The following is a 21,973-nucleotide window of genomic DNA, read 5'->3' as shown; positions in this document are numbered from 1 at the left end:
TTTTTCTGAGAAAAACTCTACCAATAAGGATCAAACTGGATGAATGACTGTATAAAATAAAGATGCTCCCCCCCCCCAAGAAAAAAAGATGATCCTCTACTAAAATTATGCAATTTTAGGTTCAAAGGAGATTCAATGTCCTCAAATACAGAAATACTGTTTTATGCTCAAGGCTGTGAATGCAGTGTTAAGAGCCTGCATGGTAGACTCAGATCTGGGGTTTAAACTCCGTCTCTACCATTTACCCATCACTGGACCTTAGGCTCACCACTGAAGAATAAAATATCCATTGGAGAGCTACTATGTGAATTAAATAAGATCATACACACACACACACACACACACTGCACAAAATTCAGGATACAGTAGGTCTTAATATTACTACAATCCCTTCCACAACACTGTCAACAAATGCCTGATTTGTCTCTTTGAAAACTTGTGTTGACAAGAAAACTGTTTTCTTAAGAAGCAGCCCATTTCATTTTCAGATCACTTACTATTAGAACTTTGATCTTAGAAGAAGTTTAGCTCACTGACATGGATCAAGTCTACATCTTCGTTCCCATAACTGCCCTTCAAACACCAATGACCCAGAGCTTTTATAGGCACAAAATATGGCAGAGGCTTTACAACTCTCACTATAGACCCATCAGCAGAGCCCGAAGAATACATTAGCTTTGCTACCAGACACCTCAGTATCTAATACAGGAAGAAACCCAACTTACCATACCCCTAAGTGTTTGTCCCATGTTAGGATTTATAGTCCTGTCTTCTCTTGGTCACTACACATGCAGTTGGCATTTGGAACCCAAGTAAACAGCTTTTCATGTGTTCCTCCTAAGTGCCATCTTGTTGGAGCAAGTCCATTGTTTTAGCTTGTCCCATTAGATTCTGATTCTGTTGTTCAGTGTACTTCCCCCTGTGCTATGACACCAATAAACTTTCTTCACATACCTTCAATACCGAAACACATTAAAATGTTGGAAAGGCCAATGTCAAACAGATCTTGAAGAGGACCCTAGAGGTGCATCTCCAGATTTATAACAACTCCTCAGGAATAATTATTGAGCTAATAAATAGTACTAGCATTCAGTCTATATTTTTCTATCATTCCCCCATGCTCATAAATGTATCAAGAGCCTCTGACACACCCCTTGTTGAATTCCATATGTACTTAGTATAATGCATGCCTTTGTTTCTCTTTTTTTCTACTACCTCTGTCATAAAAGACTGAGGTTATTCTGTATGGCTTCTGCTTAGAGAACTTATATTAGAGTCTCATGATCACAGTCCTCTTTCTAATGATTTATATTTAATTATCTAAGAACATAATTTTAGAATCAACAATTCACAAGAATTTTGCTGTGCTTAGTTTATGTCATATTACAGAAACAATGAAAAATTGGTTTCTCATAAGCAATATGATGATAAAATACACATAAGATACGCACTGTATTAGATAAAAATACAGATGGAGAATCAGAAACATGAATATAAGTCTATGATCTACTATCTAGAAAAAGTTAATGGGTGTATGTGTAGATGGTTTTCTAAATATCTTCTCAAGTTTACAGGGCTCTCTAAATAACACTGAGTCTTCCACAGACAGGCATTCTGTACTCTCTTCCTTTTTTACGCCAAGACATTCTGTATCTTTATGAGGTTACTCAACCCATTCACTTTGAGCGCAAGGAAGTTAGCACCTGCCACAAGGGATCAAAATGTGAAATATAATGAGGGAGCCCTGTGATAAGTGCCTGACCTTAGCAAACAAAAATAAAACCCCTAAGAAAAAGAAGAAAATGCAGCAATACACAAACCAGAGTACTGTGTGGCTCTAAACAGAAGCAATTAAAGTTCCATTCTATAGTAAACAGTAGTTGAGTGTGTGATTCAAGGAGCAGGAATGCCAGGAGACGTCAGGGAACTCCCTTATTGCCCCATCCGTATGACACTATAACATGATAGTCTCCATTAAAAAAAAAGTCAACCAGCCATCTTAGTGATAGGAACCCGGGGCCCATTTCTCATCTGACATAATACTTCACGGATCAGGTCCAAAAACAATGCAGGGCCCTTGAAATCAGCAGGAACTCGGCCCTCTGATCCATGCCAAAGAGCAAGATGAGAAATGGGGCTGGTATAAATATTCATTGGGAAGATATGGCCAAACTCCTTGTGCTGTGTGTCTAGTGCAACTCAAAACTGCTCCACCTGGTCCCTTCTGGCTCCCTCATGTCTATCAGGGGCTGGCAGCTGGAAAGCAGGCTGAGCCTTAGAGATCTTTTAATTTGTAAAGCACCAGAGAGGCAGGCAGAAGGGATGACAATGCATACGCTAGGTTTCAATTACAGGGCTGTCTTTTCCCCAGGTGGAAGGCTACACTGACTACAGAGAATTCAATGTCTCATCTATTAAAGGTTTCCTCAGGAAATGTTTGGTCCTTTGCAAATGCTGGGGATATAGAATAATGTTCATGGTCAGCCCTCTTGACAAAAATCTTGGCAAAATATATCAAGCACACTGAATACTTTGTTGGGCTCCCGTGCAATCTTTACTTTTCTCTCATTTTCCAAAGTAAAATCATTCTATAACTTCTGCCTGGAAAAATACAGATGGCTGCCTCTAAGTTGAGAAATAGGTTGCTATTTAGCCTATAAAATGTAGGATGAGAGAGGCTTTGAGGTCACTATCCCATGAATCTTACTTCCAAGAAGGTTTTTAAATATTGCATAAACTTAGATGTGTTCCAACCATTAACATTTAAGGGGAGCACACATTGTTCTAAATTTAAAGCACTTGCCCAGTTCCTAAAAGCTGGAAAAAATATACTACAATGTAATTATTTCTTTATAATAAAAATGTCATAATATTATTAAGTTTTAGGACACTCACTTCAGTAATCTGTTGTAATGTGTCAGCGATGAGGCATTGGCTGTGCCCCATATTCTACCTGCTATGAAGCAAGGTTTACCAAATACAAACACATACACAATGAAGGGTTGACTAGGGTCTACTTGGTTGTTTCTATATGAGAACTTACTGTGCTTATAATTACAACTTGATCTTGCCATTTATTAGAGTAGATCTGTCAGTTCTAATATTTGGATAAATTTCTGATGTGGGTCACTTTATTTTTATTATGTATTAAAAAGGAAAAGAAGTTGTATTTATTTTTAACTCTCTGAATTTCACACCTGCCCCAGAATAGGCACATCTCCCCATGGCAGTTAGAGCTTTGCAAAACCACCTCAAACTTTTCAAAACCTTCTAATGCCACCTCATCCTTCTTTTTTTCTTTAAAGATTTTATTTATTTATTTGAAAGCAAGCATGCATATGAGTGGGGGGAGGGGCGGAAGGAGAGGGAGAGAGAGAGAAAACCTCAAGCAGACTCCCCGCTGAGCAGAGAGCTCGGCACAGGGGCTTGATCTCATAACCCTGAGATCATGCCCTGAGCCAAAATCAGGAGTTAGGCTATCAATCAACTGAGCTACCCGAGTGCCTCATCCACCCCATCTTTCTTAGAGTAATTCCCAAATTCCTAACTGGTCTGAAGGCCTACTTCCTCACACGATACTCCAATGCCTCATTTCTCTGATCCTGGCTCCTAGTGAGTCCCCTCACTCATGAAGCTCCTCCTCCAGCCTACTCTATCCCATCTACCTGGCCCTGACCACTGGTCTTCAAACATGCTCAACAGGCTCACAGAGCAGGACCTCTGCACTTGATATTTCCTTTATGTGGAACACAGTTCCCTCCGGCCATCCTCCTTTTCCTGTTTCTCTGCTCAAACACTTCCCTTCCTATTCAGAGAGCCCTTTCCCATTCTCCTTATAAAACAGCAACACTCCTACCCAATAATTGTCTCCTATACCATTACATAGCTTTATTCTTCTTCAAGGCAATTATCTTCCCTGACACAGTATATAATATATTAATTTATCTGTTAATTGTTTACAATGTATGCTCCGTGAGAGAAAGGGAGTTTTTGTTCATTGCTGTATCTACAGTGCTAGAACTGTATGGGTACATAGTGATTGTTCAATTAACAGTTGTTGACTATGTGACTAAATGATTCATGAATTTCACCTGACTGACCTAGTTAGTCCTAATCACTTAGCTTTTATTGCAATATTACTGGTCTTCTGTGGCATAGTTTTATTGGTGTTTAGAATCAAAACTCTAATAAATAAAAAAATACGGTTCAAGTATGAAGAATTTTATAATTTGGCAGAATCTCTGTATTTTTTTACTCTTAAATTTGAAGTACAGAATAAGTAATAATTATTTTATGAGTGCCTAGCATGCAAGAGGCATTACTTTCTAACATTTTAACAAAAACATAGTTTTGCCTGAAATGAAACATTTTCTTGCATTCTTTGCAAAACACAAACTTTAAGAGGAAGTGTCTTAGGCTGCTATAACAAAATACTACAGGCTGGGTAGCTTATAAACAACCAAAATTTATTGCTCACAGTTCTGGAGGCCGGGAAATCTAAGATCAAGACACCAGCAGCATTGAGTTCACTGGTGAAGACTCTATTTAGCTCATAGCTAGTGCTTTTCCACTGTGCCCTCACATGGTGGAAGGGCCACGGATCTCTCCAGAACCTCTTTTATAAGGACACTAATCCCTTTCTTTTTTTTCTTTTTTTTTTTTTCTTTTCTTTTTTTTCACTAACCCCTTTCATAAGGGCTCTATCCTCAAGACTGCAGTACCTCTCAGAGGTACCACCTCCTAATACTACCATCTTTGGGTATTAGGATTTCAACACACCAATTTTAGGGGGACACCAGCATTCAGACCACAGCACCAAGCACTGAGGCAAAAAGTAAAAATATTCTATTTTCAGTCTTCAAATAAAACTTTTTGAAGCCTCAGTGCCGTATAACATCTACAGTCTCTCCTAAACATAAGCATTTCCCTAAAACATAAATAATAACATTCTTTTCTTTAAAACATTTCTAAAATTCACCAACTGTAGTATTTTTTAAAAAACAGCTTTATTTTTCTCTCTTTAAAGTGATGAAAACTCGAGAACTTGAGAAGTTGACAAAGTTTATGCAACTGGCACTGGAAGAGCCTACATCATACATCAGATGCTGATTAGGAGCTACTGACTAGGCTTCAAAACATTTAATTGATAATTACAAAAAAAAAAAAAAAAAGCAAAAACAAAACAAAACATTCCTGCTACTATTTTCCCCCTCTGGCTGCTTGTCATTACTCTTCCTTTCAAAGCTCAGTCTTCAAACTGGCATCAGTGCTTCCTCTCCCCTCCTTACCTCAGCCTCCCTCCACCTCAACCAGTATCCAGAGTCTATACAGTTATTAGCATCAACTACTAATTACTAATGGGCTTTTTGAAATTTTTTTTGTCAAGTCTCACTTGGACTCTCCAGCGTTTCACAATGTTAATGACTTCTCCTGAAACTTTCTTCCTCTTAGGCTTTCTTCATACTTTCAGAGTGATCCTGTTGCTTGGTTATGGGTTCTCCATTTACGATTTCCTTTTACCTAAAAGAAATCTCCAGTTTTGTTCAGGTATCATTTCTCACCAACAAAGAGCAGTGCCTTGGGGAAAGCTAAATCCACGCTCAGCTCCAGGAGATGGCAGTCTAATTCTTCTCCCAAGTTAATGACTGTCTCAGGAATCCTAAATCAGGTATATTTGTGCTGTCAAGGGTTCAGAAGTAGCCAAAGCAAAAGCCAATGAATCACTGAAGTAATAAAGTAGAACACAGGAAAAAAGAGAGTTTGCAAACTAGGAGCACCCAAGCCAAAACTTGAAGTGAGGCTAAAGGGTGTATTGTTACAAAGTGGCTTATCTAGTGGAAAAGCAAGGCTTGTATTCTTCACGGTGATTGGTTACAATATTAGAATTCTCTTAAATGATAGGGAATTGATCCGTTACCTCATTTCAACCTTGGGAAACAGTTCAAGTGTTGCTTACAATTTCTAGAGGTATCAACAAGAAATGACCCAGGTCAAGTTAGCCTTGCAAAATAAGCTAAATCAAGCTTTATTGTATGAAAAACTGGTTCTGTCTGCTTGGGGAATTTTCAAGGCTGCTCCCTGTTTGTTTTTTATTTTAATAGTGCCAAAGGGACGCAAGGAGTACTTTTGCTGGAGACTTGTGGTAAGCTCCTCTTGTAGGAGAGCTTCCAGATCCAAACTGCTTCTTTGGCTGGATGTGAATGAGGAAGCACATAATCCTGATCCCTACAACCCATCATTCTACTGCCAGAGGAGAAACAGACTTAGGGCAAATCCAAGACTGGATGGCAGAGCAAAAGAAGACAAAGGGAACTGGTTTTCTGATGAAATTATTGAGCTCCTTGATCAACCACACCCAAGGCCATTTTACCTCTGGAATTCTGGTTATGTGATCCAATAAATTACCTTATTGTTTCAAGCTAGGTGAGTCAGCTTCTCTATTACCTGCACTTGAAACCATTTTTACTGATACAACTACCCTTTCCCGGTTTCTTGACGTCACATCTGACCATTAGTTTTCAGTCTTCTTTGTGGCTCATTCTTGTGTCCTCTTAATCTTTTGATGTCCAGAATCTTACAGCCTCAGCCCACATCTCATCTCACTCAGGTGAACACCCTTCTGGGAATTTCCACATGTATCTGTGTCTTTGACAACTATTTTTGTTGTTGTTGATCAATTCAAAAGCCATCCTCCTCAGCCCACATGTCCCTTCTAAGCACTGGATCTTATTTACAATTCTATACTGTCATCTCCACAGGGATTTACAGAGACCCTCCTAATAGAATACGTCCATAGCGGGGATCCCTGGGTGGCTCAGCAGTTTGGTGCCTGCCTTCGGCCCAGGCATGATCCTGGAGTCCGGAATCGAGTCCCACATCGGGCTCCCTGCATGGAGCCTGCTTCTCCCTTGGCCTATGTCTGTCTGTCTGTCTGTCTCTCTCTCTCTGTCTCTCTCTGTGTGTCTATCGTGAATAAATAAAATCTTTAAAAAGAAAAAAGAATATGTCCATAGCTCAGCTCATCATTCCCATTAAACCTACTTAAACTCTTACCTTGAACTATACTATTGGATTGGTCCCTTAAACCAGAATCCTAGGTGATATACTCAAGCCTTCCATCTTTAGAGAGCTCACCAAATACCCTCAGTGCTTCTGCCTAAAAAGATACCGAGGTATTTACTCCTTTTTATCCTAATCACTACTTAAATTGGGTTTTCGTAATTCTTCACCTAAACGTTTTTTATAGTATACACTTCTCACACTGAATCAGCAGTTCGCGCCTTCATTCTTTGGTGCTAAGTGCTCTATAACTATTCTTTCACTGATTAATGAACAAACAGCTGCCAGGTTTTTCTGTTTGTTTGTTTTTTCCTCCAAATCATCCTCCAGACAATCATCAAATTATTTTTCTCAAATGAAAAATACAGTCATAACTACACCACTTCCCTTCTTAAATACCCTTCCCATTGCCAAAAATGAAAAAAAATCTCTACTGGCTTAAGTTCACATATTTAATAAACCTCTACTATATGTCAGATTTTAGGCTAAGGACTTTGAGAGTGTGAGTTATGATTTTCTTATTTTAAAAATTATAAATGACCTTAGCCATGACAAAATTTTGGTATCCTCACACTGCTCTGAATCCAAGAACCAACATCTATTTTTACTCTGATAGACTATTTCCATACCATTTTTATGCTCTATCTAAATGTGAAGTAGGATTATTCTAAGTTAATTACAATTTATATTACTGCATAAAAATTCCAGGAAATATGATTAGCTAGTTGACACTGTCATGTACAGAAATTCGTACTTTTCAGAAGCTTCTCTAAAATTCAAAATTTAGTCTTTTCCTCCCCGCCTCCTTGAAGCTTGGCTGCCATCATGAATGACACAGTAACTATCTGGACCAGGAAGTTCATTACCAACCAACAACTACTTCAGTGGAAACAGATGGCCATTGATGTTCTTCACCCTGGGAAGGCAACAGTTGTACCTAAGACAGAAATTCAGGAAAAACTAGCCAAAGTGTACAAGACCACACCCAGATGTCATATTTGTATTTGGATTCAGAACCCATTTTGGTGGTGGCAAGACAATTGGCTTTGGCATGATTTATGATTCCTTGGATTACGCAAAGAAAAATGAACCCAAACATAGACTTGCAAGACATGGCCTGTATGAGAAGAAAAAGACATCAAGTAAACAGTGCAAAGAACACAAAAACAGAATGACGAAAAGTAAGGGGGACTGCAAAAGCCAATGCTGGTGCTTGCAAAAAAGAAATGAGCTGGCGATTGGACAACAGAAGGAGTAAAGATTCTACAGTGGCTTTACCTGTGGTGGTTGTGCAGATTTTTCATGAGAGGATTAATAAACTAAGAATGTTAAAAAATAAAATAAAATAAAATTCAAAATTTAAATACTACATTTTAGATAAATGAATATGGTTATTTGCTGGCCTTGTGATTCCACTTAAGAAATTAGCTCTGAAATCTCACATTTTTAAAATTCAGAAATCACTCAAATTTTTCATATTTTCCTGAAAGTTATTTTTTTTCCTGAAGAGAGATGTTTTTAATTTTTTTTTTATTTTTATTTATGATAGTCACAGAGAGAGAGAGAGAGGGAGGCAGAGAGAGAAGCAGGCTCCATGCACCGGGAGCCTGATGTGGGATTCGATCCCGGGTCTCCAGGATCGTGGTCTGGGCCAAAGGCAGGCGCCAAACCGCTGCGCCACCCAGGGATCCCCTGAAGAGAGATTATTTAAATCTCCACCAAGTCATACACAATTCCATATCTTTATTAATTTATTTGACAAATTCTGGGTGCCTAGGCCTTTGGTTTTCCTTTATGAACAAAATGGATACAAATTGACTTCTGTGGAGACTGCATTCTAGCATGGGGTAGGGGAGAAGAATAAATATTCCCTTATATGGCAATCACTATTCACTTTGAAATCTTTGCTATGGGTTATTTCACAGGAATAAAAAACAGATAAAAGACATTAAGAATATTTTAGCTGGGAAATTACAACTTGATAATCAGACATTTAAATCTTACATTCATCTATTCATATGTACTGAGCATCACAATCTGAGTTACTCACTTGTATTCAGACCCAACGTATTTATTGAGCACCTACTAGACATTTGCCATTGTAGTTGTTAGTAGATTCAAAGGTGGTAAAAACACTACGGCCTCCACACTCTGTGATGATGGTCACAGTCTAGGAAGTGAGATGGAATGACTGCACAGTGCAGGGCAGTGCTGTGGACATCGGCAGTATAGATGAGACATGATTCGTTTCCTGGGTTTTGTGTGAGTGCAGACACCCATGCATGCAGAGATAAAAGAAGGGATCAAAACTGAGTTCGAGGTTATTCTCCCCCAAATTAGTGAGGAATTCTGGAGGATGGGAGGACAGGCTGACTCAAAGGCACAGATGTGGGAAGTGGCATAGTGTGTTCAGGTACCTGCAAGTAGTAAAATATAACTGCATCACAGATGTCAGGGAGCAGGTGGTGAAAAGCAAGGAACTCCTGGAGGTCTATGCTGAGGACCAAATTGCAGTCCACATGCAGAGAGGAGCAAATGGAGATCTGGAAGCCACAAAGATGCAGGGACAGGATCATATGTTAGAAAGATGAGCATGTGGAAACTGAATCTGGGTGGGGAAAACGAGTCAGGGAGGCAAGATGGGAGCCTGCTGGCGTGCTGAGGTGGGAGATGGGTAGACACACCACAAAGGGTGATGCACTGAGGGGTATTTACATGTCTGATCCTCAAGTTGTAAACAAAAGAACAAAACTTTAGTTGGATGTTAAATTCCTAGAACTTGGAAACGAATCAGACGTGAAGAGAGGGACATTTCATAGAGATAACTAAGGCTGAGAACCCAGTGGTTGGGAAAAGGATGGAACAAAACAGGAACAAAAAAGGAAGATATTGTTTTCAATGAAGGGGAAGTGATGATAGTATAGCTTTGAGGGAAAGGAAAGACTTCCAAGGATGACGGACCCCTTGGCATTTGGGTAAAAGAGGCATATTATGGATTTCAGTTCAGTTCAATCACTCCATGCACTTTAACTTTTTTTTTTTTTTAAGATTTTATTTATTCATGAGAAACACAGAAAGAGAAGCAGAGACATAGGCAGAGGGAGAAGCAGGCTCCTTGTAGGGAGCGCAATATGGGACTGGATCCCGGACTCCAGGATCATGACATGAGCCGAAGGCAGGTGCTCAATCGCTGAGCCACCCAGGTGCCCCACAATTTAACTTTTTAAGGTTGCCTGCTTTGTTTTCCTAATTAGCTTTTAAATTTGCCAAAAGATATCTACTTCTTATACCACATAATTACTGAATACTATACATGCCAGACCCTGTCCCAGTATATATATATATATATATATATATATATATATATATATAATAAAATTGTATTATAAATAACATTGTGTGTATATATATATGTTGTATATATTACATAACATATTATACATTATATGTGTGTGTGTGTTTGTGTATAGTCAGTCAATTAAGTAACTGGAAACAACACAAATGTCCACTACAAGGTGAATGGACAGACAAGCTAGGTATCAGCACCTAGTAGACTACTGCTCAGCAATACAAAGGAATGACCTGATCCATTGACAGATGCTCACGACATGGAGGAATTTGAAAATAATTATGGAAGGACGTCTGTGGTTCCCACGAGACGGGAGGTGGGGAAGAAGGTGTGTGGTAGAAAAAAAAAAAAAAAGAGGTAGGAATAAACTTTTGGGGCAATGGATAAATTAAGTATCTTGGCTGTGGTGATGGGTTCACTGGCATGAACCTATGTTGAAACATCAAACTGAATACTTTTTTTTTTTTTCAAACTGAATACTTTAAATGTGCAAGTTAAATGTACCTAAGAAAGCTATTTTTTTAAGAAAGGTATTTTTTAAAAATAAAATAATAGGTATATTTATGTGGTGGATTATGGGTTAATTTTAATTTTTTTCTTTTTACATTTTAAGCATGATGCTAGAAAACCATATTACCTTTAAAATAAAATTCATTTTAAAAATGATAAAAAGTGCACTGGTCAAGTACTCAAGTAATCCTAGTAATCAGGGAACTGCAGCTTTAAACAACAGTGAAATATTGTATCAAGCCCATCAGACTAACAAAATTACAAAATCAGAGAAGGTCAGATGTCAGCTAGAATATGGTAAAGCAAGTAATTCTCATACTTCGGTGGGAATATAAATTGGTATAGCTAATTTGGAAAGAAATATTGTGATATCTAGCAAAACAGAAACTGCGTTTCTACTAATGACTGCAGGACCAGTTTTCAATTTTCCATAATTCTAATAACTGGTGCCATTGAGAGGAATGAACACACATTTGATGTATTCTGTGTGAGTGCTGAGATTACAGATTTTCACAGTTCAGCTCGTCTCTCCTAGATTTCTCTCTTCAGTCTCTCTCCCCTTCCCCTTTCCCTGGTCCCCCACCTCACTGACAGTCTCACTGCAAACCTTCCAGTCACTTCACCGTCACCCCCGAAATCCTTTACCTCTTAACAGCTCCTTTCTCTTCCCCACTCCCCCCCGCAAACACCCAAAAATGGCTGAGCAGGGATCAGAAGTGACATGTGAAGACATATCTCTCCTCTGAAATGGGGACAGTCCAACAGTGGCAAAGTGGGGAAGGAAGAGCCAAGGCATCCAGTAAACACAGCAAGGAAGGTAGGGAAGCCTTTATGGGGCCGGCCAAGGCAGAAACCTCAGTTCCACGGGCATTCTGTCTGGAGGCAATGAAACACCCAGAAAGCAGCAGAGCAAGAGGGACAGTAATGTAATTTTAAAACTTGTAGCTATTTTTTTTTATGGAGATGTTTTAGATATTTAATAGTGTCACAAAATGTTTTTATTGATGTATACATTCTGATACTTTAAAATTCTATTATTAATGCTTGTATTACAGGATAATGCTGAAGTGCTTAGCTGTCATTTGCTGTGGTACACCAAACATCACGCGTCAAGTCCCCAAATTCCTCTTTTCTGTTTCAACTCCAGAAAAATTATCCCATAACATTATTTGCTTATAAGAGTAAATGATTAGAAACAACTTAAATGTCCACCTAAAAAAGGATGCATAGATTATTTGGATTATATAAATGCTACAGAACATTATCCAATGTTTATAATAAATGAGCTAGAGCTACATGCATTAATATGGATACAGAATATAATTTTAGGGGAAAAATAGGCCACAAAACCAAATATTGTTTTATATTCACATGGATTTCAAAAACTGCCCATGTTATATATTATTTCTAAATTTATAAATATGTAGTAAGATACAATGCATTCATGATAACAACAGCTTCTACATTCAGGACAGTATTTTCTCAAGGACAGAGAATACATATCTTAGAGGAATACATAAGGATCTTCAGCAGTGTCTGTGTTTACTTTTACCCCCCCCCCTTTTTGTGGGGGGGGCAGGGGGGAAGAGAAAGGAGCTGTTAAGAGGTAAAGGATTTCGGGACTGAGGGTAAAGTGACTAGAGGGTTTGCAGTGAGACTGTCAGAGAGGTGGGGGATCAGGGAAAGGGGAAGGGGAGAGAGACTGCAGAGAGAAATCTAGGAGGGCAAGCTGAACTGTGAAAGTCTGTAATCTCAGCACTCACACAGAATATACACAACAAGTGATGTAAACTGATGTTAAATGTCATACAGATCAGGAGTGCATATAAATGTATACAAGTGGATAAAAAATAGTTTTATTCCCTTTCACCCCAAACTGATCGGTACCAAAACGATTTCATATTTTCTACTAAAAAAAATGTCAAGACAAAAAAGAGCTTGGAGACATACCTTTAAAACTCCATTATAATGGAAATTGTGAACTGTTCAGTTATAATACAGGTAATTACAGCTGACTAGGTTTCTGAACTCACATCTCATGTATGAATTTATGAACACTAGGAAAGTGTCTCAGTTAAACTGATAATGTACATGGTTCAGCTTCTGAAAATGAGAATGTTTTTACAACTAAAGCTGAGCTCGAATTCAGCTTTAAGCAAAACAACAGATAAGCATGGTTTCAATCCCTTACCATAATGTACCACCCAATTTCAGAAATCTCTGTATTTTGCAATTCGATTTCTCTGTGTCACATCAAAGTGAGGTAGAGCTTTGGGGACACCCAGAGAAATACTGCCTGAAGACAGAGACAGTAAATGAAGAACAACTCGGCCACTCTTGAGAACCCATGCTAAATAATGCCTATTGTAGCCAAATTTTAGGCATGTGGAATAAATTCAAAACATTGTGGCTTGCCACAAACTCAGTATATTAAACCTCATCCCAAATGAGATGTTACTTGATTTATTTAGACTCCTTGGCATGTGTGGATTAATGTGCTGGCAGTCTGAGCAGTTCTTCTTCCTGGGTTCTTTCAAGAATTCTTGGATAGAAGAGCTAAGCTAATTTGAATGACATTTATATGGGAATATGACTCCAGGTGCAATTATAATCAGCATGTGGTAGGAACAGTGGTGGAGCTTTCTTCTGCTGAGCACATCTGCCCAGAGGGAAAAGCAGAAGCTCACTCTGACCTGTCTCTTAAAGGGCTGCACTCGATGGAGCCTTGTCTTCCCTGCAGAGGCGGTACAGCCTACAAAAGAGCCAAATGGAGGGATGAAGAAGGGAAGGCAGGTTTTCTTTTTTTTTATTTATGATAGGCACACAGTGAGAGAGAAAGAGGCAGAGACACAGGCTGAGGGAGAAGCAGGCTCCATGCACCGGTAGCCCGACGTGGGATTCGATCACGCATCTCCAGGATCACGCCCGGGCCAAAGGCAGGCGCTAAACCGCTGCACCACCCAGGGATCCCTAGGTTTTCTTTTTTTAAAGTGTCTTCATTGGGCAGCCCTGGTGGTGCAGCGGTTTAGCGCCGCCTGCAGCCGGGAGCGTGATCCTGGAGACCCAGGATTGGGCTCCCTGCATGGAGCCTGCTTCTCCCTCTGCCTGTCTCTGCCTCTCTCGGTCTCTCATGAATAAATAAATAAAATCTTTAAAATAAATAAATAAATAAAAGTGTCTCCATCTCTTTTCTACAGGGAAACTTGACTTGAGGGCAGGGTGCAGTAAAAAGTAGTAAGTGAGAAGAAAAGTGAGCCAGAGAAAAGGCTGTACAGAGTAGCCTATTCCGTATGAAGTGTGCAAAGAAGTGTACTTCTTTAACTACTGCAGGGCTTGCTCATGCATCACACGGAGTGTGGGAGTCAGAAAGCTGCTGGTCGGGCCCCACAGGCTCCTGCCACCACTAGCCTTAAGTCCTGCCCTTTGCACACAGCTCAAAACGCAGTCGGGCTGCAGGGTGAGTATCCCAGCTTATAGTCACCTTGGCACAGCACAAACTTAGCACAGCTGATCTTTCTCATGCTTACAGAAGTACTGAAGTTCTCAACGTCATCAAAGTCATCCCTCCGTCAAACACTTTTTTCAACCAAAAGATAAACTCAAGCACCTACTTTGGGGGTTCTCTATTTTAAAAGTCTCGGTGGCCTGGCAGGAAAATGGCATGTCTGGCAGGCTGGGACTCTAGTCCTGCTCCACTCTTTCCCAAAGGAGTGTCATTCCTTACTGTCTATTATACCTCAATTTCCTCATGTATGGAACCAGGAAAACAGTCCTTGTTGTGCCTAACAAGGAAGGTGGAGTACAAACCATAGAGCATGTGTTTGGGAAGATGCTTTTAAAACTGTAAAATGTACAAAGCTGGAGGTGTCACAACTTCAGATTTCAAACTAGACTACAAAGCTCTAGTCATCAAAACAGTACGGTACTGGCATAAAAACAGACACATAGATTAGTGGAACAGAATAGCAAGCCCAGAAACAGACCCATGATTAATTAATCTTCAACAAAAGAGGCAAGAATATATAGTGATAGTCTTTTCAATAAATGGTGTTGGGAAAACTGGATAGCTACATTCAAAAGCATGAAATTGGACAACTTTCTTATATAACACACACAAATAAGCTCTAAATGAATCTAAGACCTAACTGTGAGACCTGACCATAGAGATCCTAAAAGAGAACACAGGCAGTAATTATTCTGACATTAGCATTAACCACATTCTTCTAGATAGGTCTCCGAAGGCCAGGGAAATTAAAGAAAAAAATAAACTATTAGGACTATAAAAAAATAAAAAGCTTCCACACAGCAGAGGAAACAATCAACAAAACTAAAAGACAACCTACTGAATGGGAGAAGATATTCACAAATGATATATCCAATAAAGGGTTAGTATTCAAAATATCTATAGAACTTATTGAACTCAACAATCAATCAATAATCCAATTAAAAAATGGGAAGAAGACATGAACAGATAATTCTCCAAATAAGACAGATAGATGGCCAACCTGAGACACAAAAAGATGCCCAACATCACTCATCATCAGGGAGATGCAAATCAAAACTTCAATGAGGTATCTCCACACCTGTCAGTATGGCTGAAATCAAAAACACAAGAAACAACAAGTGTTGGAGAAGAAGTGGAGAAACAGGAGTCCTCGTGCACTCTTGGTAGGAGTGTAAACTGGTGCAGCCACATGGAAAACAGTGTGGGAGTTCCTAAGAAAATAAAAAATAGAACTACCATATAATCTAGAAATGGCACTACTGAGTATTTATCCAAAGAATACAAAAATACTAATTTGACACACACACACACACACACACACACACACACACACACAGAGGAATGTTACTCAGCCATAAAAAAGAATGAAATTTTGCCATTTGCAACATGTAAGAGGGTAGAAAGTATAATGCTAAGTGATACAAGTCAGTCAGAGAAAGATGAATACCGTATGATCTCACTTATATGTGGAATTTAAGAAACAAAACAAATGAACAAAGACCTTTTTAAAAAGTGACAGAGAGACAAATTGAGAAACAGACTCAACTTTAGAGCACAAACTGATGGTTTCCAGAAAGGAGGGGAGGAGAGGGGGGGGGACTGGTGAGATAGGAGATGGGGATGAAGGAGGGCACTCATCATGATGAGCACTGGGTAATGTACAGAAGTGTTGAATCACTATCCTGCACACCTGAAACTAATACAACACTGTATGTTAACTACACTGGAATTAAAATAAAAAAACCTTAATATTCTTAAAAACTAAGTTAAGCAAATGCAAGATATTATTTGTAATAATACAAAAATAATAATCAGAAAAGAGACCTCATATTTACAAAGCACCCCTTCCTTCCACAATCTTTATCTAACACTGGGTTATCAACATGCCATCACTTCCGCCCATTATGGATGTTGAATAATTGTTCATGGGTTTAACTTAATGAAAATGAATGATGCATGAAGTTATAGCTGTCTTCCAAAAGAATGCCTCTTAAATTATGAGAAATTCCTACACCCTAAGTTATGAGTGTTTTTTGTTTTGTTTTGTTTTGTTTTAGTGATTCTCTAGAGACTAGAATAGAACCACAGATCTCATTAGAACTTTCTTCTGCAGAGTCACTTACCTAAATACATCCCCATGGCTCCTCCACTGTGGCAGATCATCTTAGAAATGTGCTTCCCATGTGTACACTGACACTATTTCCCCCACATACACACTAAACAGGACCTCAAGCAGGAGTAATGAGTATGAGACGTTTCTGTCAAACTATCCATAATATCTTTCTTTGGGGCACCTGGGTGGCTCAGTCAGTTAAGCATCTGCCTTTAGCTCAGGTCAGGATCCTGGGGTTCTGGGATGCAGCCCCAAATCCAATCCCCTGCTCAGCGGAAAGCCTGTTTCACCCTCTCTGTCTGCCCATTCCTACTTATGTGCTTTCTCTCTGTCATGTAAATAAATAAAATCTTTTTAAAAAATGTCTTTCTTTAGTGTCCACTGTATGCTGAGCCCATGCAAGGTACTCTACATATAAGATGAAGCTGGGTGTTTGTACTGCATAAAGAGATCACACCTACTCAGACCATCATGGCCAATATACTGTTAGACTGTCTCGCACTACTTTTTAAATGCATGGAAATCCTTTGGGTTTGGGTAGTATGATGTTTCAGTTTGTCTGATTCTTCTCTTCCCACGGAGAAGAGTGCACATAAAGGTAACAGTACTTATGGTGTATCTGCATGATTATTTTCAGATAACACACAATTGCCTCATTCACTCACAAATCTATATATCTGAACTCTACTTCATCTGAGGCACATTTAGTGGTTACTAAGTTTTGTAAGCTAGAATTTATTTCCTGTTAAGAATTCACAGTTTAATTAGGAAGATTCACAGTTTAATTAGGAAGACACACCATAACAATCACACACGAGAAGATGATCGTAGGCAGTGTCTGTCTCGAAGTCCCAATGATGATGTACATACAGATATATCCTGAGGAGCCCTAAGACACAGGGCCGCTGACATCTTGTGAAGGAAAGGGATATATCACAAGGGAGGAACTTTGATAAAACACAAATGATGGGAAAAGGGAGGATTATCTGTGTGCAAACTACGTATTTCATTTTGATGTAGGACCAATAACGTTTGGGTAAGCACATGCCCTATCACAGTATAGACCTGTATGACACGTTGGTTCATGAGTATATGGAAGGGGAAATCATGCTACTGGACATTTCTCCCAGATTCTACCCCTTCTTTGTTATTTGTGAGGGTGTGCAAAGTCCACACTTATTGAAACCACATTAGGAATTAAAGAATTTGAGGAAGTACAAAGGAATATTAAAATACTATTTGATAATTCCACCCCCTATACCAAGAGGAAAAGGCCATCCCATATAACAAGTGGATATGATAAGACCATGGAACAGTGGCCCAGAGACAAGAGAGAGAAGGCAGAGAGTGATTCTATTAACATATTAGAAATTATTCTAATTACATCTAGAAATTATTGCTCTAGCTTAACTATGTTCTCTATTTTCATACAAAGAAAGTAGTATTCAATATTCTAACTTGAAAATACCAAAACTTTAAATTTTATAAAATCACAATTATTTGTAGATCTCTGATTGTATCTATTCGGTTAATCTATTTATAGTTGCCTTATTGTACCAACATTTCTCCAGCTAATCTGAAATAGAAAATATTCATTTTGAACAAAACCTTAAGTTCATGTGTCAAACCTCATACAATTTATCTTTGTACTGTCTTATTAATTATGTGTTTCAAATATATTGAGAATAAGCATGGATAGTTTACATGTGTGTTTTCTACACACTGCATATATATGTATGTGTATGTTAGGGCTCTCTGTATCATCCTAATTTTATATACGTGCTGCCACAGCAAGTACAGTATGTTAAATGTCACGGACAAAAGTCCATAGTATAATGACAATAATAACTTCCATTAATTATGCACTCAACAAATATTCTTGAGCCATTCGTATATGCAGGATGCTGCTCTGCGCACTGAATAGAGAAAGATTTACAAGACATCTAAGAGTCCAGCATAAACATAGCACAGTCCAAAGACCAGCTACAGCGGTCATACCCACATTGTGAAGAATGCAAGCTGCTATTCAGGCACCACCCTGGAGAGTCAGGCTTTTGTGCACAAACTCCAAGAATGCAGTCAACCACCATACGAACTTCACAGATTTTTGCTACGTAGTACACAGGTTCTGAACATATACTGCTTTCTCTGCAATCACTAAAGGAGGAAAAGCTCAAATAGGAAGACTACAGGACACCAGTAAAACTAATGCTACCATGCAGGAGAACATCCTCAAGCAACATGGAGTTAGCTGTCAAACACAGGCAAAAATGGTAAAGGCAAAACAAATCTGGAAAACCAGAGAAGAGGGGCTGAGGCATATGTTTTCTGAGCAGGAATACTATGCACTGCATGATAAAGGGATATAATGACATACATGTTTAAGAATCAGCCATGACAGGAAAAAAAAAAACAGAAATGCTCTCTATATGTTCTGGACCATTAAAAAGGTTCCTGTAGATAAAGATTTTAATTCAAGAAGTATGTCTTCAAATCCCAGCTCAGCAGATCACACTAATTTGTGATTTTAGGCAAACCTTTAACTTCTCAGAACCTTACTTTTATCCATATAGTTGGGACAGTAACTTACTGTGTTATTATAAAGATTAAAGGAATAAATAATTTTTTGGTTGTTTTAATACTAGTAACATGCCTGGTTATGAATGTCTAGTATAGAATGTATCTGTGATATGCATGAAGGCCTTGTGTGTGTGCTTTACACACACACACACACACACACACACACACACACACCCTTACTCATCCAACATTCTACAGCCTATGTGTTCTATCCCCTGCAAATCCTATTAATTAGCCAACTCATCATAAGCCCTGTGAGTTAATCCTTACAACAGACTTCATACTCACCTTTTTAAAACTTTTTGTTCCTACTTACCACAGCCTAGTCCAGGCCCCCTGTTTTAGGTCTGAAATCACCATAGTACTATCCAGACCTTCTTGCTTAAACATTTATTCCTATTTTACCAACAGACCCACCTTCCTAAAATGATTTTCCTTCCCCTGTGTGTAGGTACCACACAGGTTACAGAGTGAAGTAGAAAAAGAATAGAGTGTGAGCCAAGAAATTAAGGTCTAGTTAGTCTTGGCTCTGTTTCAAGCTTAACCCAAATATGGGGCAAATCATTTACTCTCTCTGGCCTTCAGCTTCCCTTTCTATAAAATGAGTAAATTTGATCTAAATGATTTCTGGGTCTCCAACTTAATATTCTTAATTTTAAATTTAATATTCAAATGACATATCAAAAATATCATGCAAAAATCAACAGTTAAGACAACTGTTCCAAAGTACATAATGATCAGGAGAGAAACAACAGCAACAAACTGCTTTATCATTAACACACTGCTTTACCCTGCTCCATATGAGCAGCATGTATTTTTTTTTAAAGACTTTATTTATTTATTCATAGAGACACAGAGAGAGAGAGAGAGGGGCAGAGACATAGGCAGAGTGCGAAGCAGGCTCCATGCAGGGAGCCTGACACAGAGAGAGAGAGAGAGAGAGAGAGAGAGAGAGAGAGAGAGGCAGGGACACAGGCAGAGTGCAAAGCAGGCTCCATGCAGGGAGCCTGACGTGGGCCTCGATCCACGGTCCCCAGGATCACACCCCAGGCTGCAGGCAGCTCTAAACCGCTGCGCCACAGGGGCTGCCCATAAGCAGGATGTATTAAGCAAGCACCTAAACTCACCTGTATGGCATAATACCAGAGGGAAGTGGGCCTCAGCATCTCTACTCATTTCTGTGAATTTAGGTTGGATGCTACATGGATATGGTGCTTTTCCCTACCTTCCCATTCATGTGTGAGCCAGAGCATTTAGGGAGCAGAGAGACATAAGGAGAAAATACAATTTTACCTTAAGGAATGTGGTTCAAATGCTTTTTTACCAAGAAGCTGGAGTAGTCAGACTTGGGGCCTTTACTCCCAATGCAAAAGTCTAATTGTTCTTAATGCAAAAATATAGATGTAGAAACGTCCACACATGTGTCGCTTTGCTTACCTATGATATTAATATAATATACAATACTCATAAAGCTTTATCTGGTCTTGATTTTGTTGAAATTTTATCTGAAGCCCAGTTTATTGATGTCTAAATCTCTCACTCACATTCTCCTTATAATCTACCTCAAATAGGTAAAACACATGATGTGACTTCTGCTTTTAGTGAAGGCAGACTATCGGGGAGCTCATTTACCATCTCACCTAAAACAACTTAAAAATAAACAAGATCTATGAAGCAACGGTCCTTAAAACACTGAACATCAGGCAACGTAGAACAGTGATCTGAGAGAGATGGAAGACAGATCAGGTGGGGCCTCCAGCTTTGTTTCTAGAGAAAATTTCCAAGCCATGGTGGAGAGAAACATAAGGTAGATCCCAGTGAATTGAGAAGATACTGTCTGGCACAAAGGGGACGGGCCTCCTTTTTGCTGGAGCTATGTCAATGTTACTTCTCCTGTTAAATGATTTTAATATCATCCACAGATAGAGTGGAAGACTAAGCATTTCTGTCCTTAAGAAGCTCAGAGTCTAATAGGCATATAGAAAAATAAATTTTAAAAAATTACAATATAGTTTTCTAAGTTCTCTACAATAAGGGCAAGCACATAATCATTTGAGAAAATATGAGAAGGATTTCCAGCAGCCCTGGAGGAAACAGATCAGAGAAAGGTTCTTTGTAGAGAAAACCATAAACTATGTTCTAAAATCTAAATAAAAGCTCAACAAAGGAAGGGAGGGTAATCCAGGAAGAGTGGGAACACATGTAACAGCCCAAACACGGGAATGAGCATACAGAGCATAGACATACAAGGGGCCAGGAAGGGAGAAGGTGGTGCAGAGGTCAGCAGGCTTCAGATCCTGAAGGGCCCTATACGCCTGGCTAAGAAAAGTAGATTAGTTCTGCAGGCAGTGGGGAGCCATCTATGGTTTAAATAGGAAATTACTTAATTTTATTTGTATTTTGTATAAATCATTCTTGCTAACATGTAAAAAGTGGACTGGAGGAGAAAACCAGATGCGTGGAAATGATTAGGAGACTCTGATATTTAGGTGACAGATAATAGGTAGGAGTTCAAAACTCAATAGATTCTAAAAATTCTGGGGAGGTGAATTTTTCAAATAAATTATGATTGATTAAATATGAGAGGAGAGCATGAGGAAAGCATCAAGGTTGGACATCCAGATTTCTGTGACAGAAAAAGGCACTATGATTCACTGAGATAGAAAGCAAAGAAAGGGGAGAAATTTTGGAGATGTGCATGAGTTCAATTTTGGACACGGAGGATTAAGGTGTCCAAAGGACAGGCAAGTAGAGATATCCAGCATCAATACTAAGTCTGAGGGAGAGGCTTGTGCTGGAAATAGCCATGAGGTTCACCTGCACATATGGAGTGTTCAAGCTCTGCATATAGATTAGG

General features: G+C 39.0%; 1 protein-coding gene and 1 pseudogene across 11 annotated transcripts in view; one reads left to right on the top strand and one right to left on the bottom strand.

The window, feature by feature from the left end:
• The window catches only part of EYA4 (EYA transcriptional coactivator and phosphatase 4), a 306,653-nt gene that overhangs the window by 82,438 nt on the left and 202,242 nt on the right, over window positions 1-21,973 (bottom strand). The gene's annotated exons all lie outside the window — the stretch shown is intronic.
• LOC140608480 (small ribosomal subunit protein eS24 pseudogene) lies at window positions 7,885-8,408 on the top strand (annotated as a pseudogene).

This window comes from Canis lupus, chromosome 1, assembly GCF_048164855.1.
Source record: "Canis lupus baileyi chromosome 1, mCanLup2.hap1, whole genome shotgun sequence".
Taxonomy (NCBI): domain Eukaryota; kingdom Metazoa; phylum Chordata; class Mammalia; order Carnivora; family Canidae; genus Canis; species Canis lupus.
Note: the sequence above shows the minus strand (reverse complement) of the source record. Positions and strands in the feature narration are given on the sequence as shown.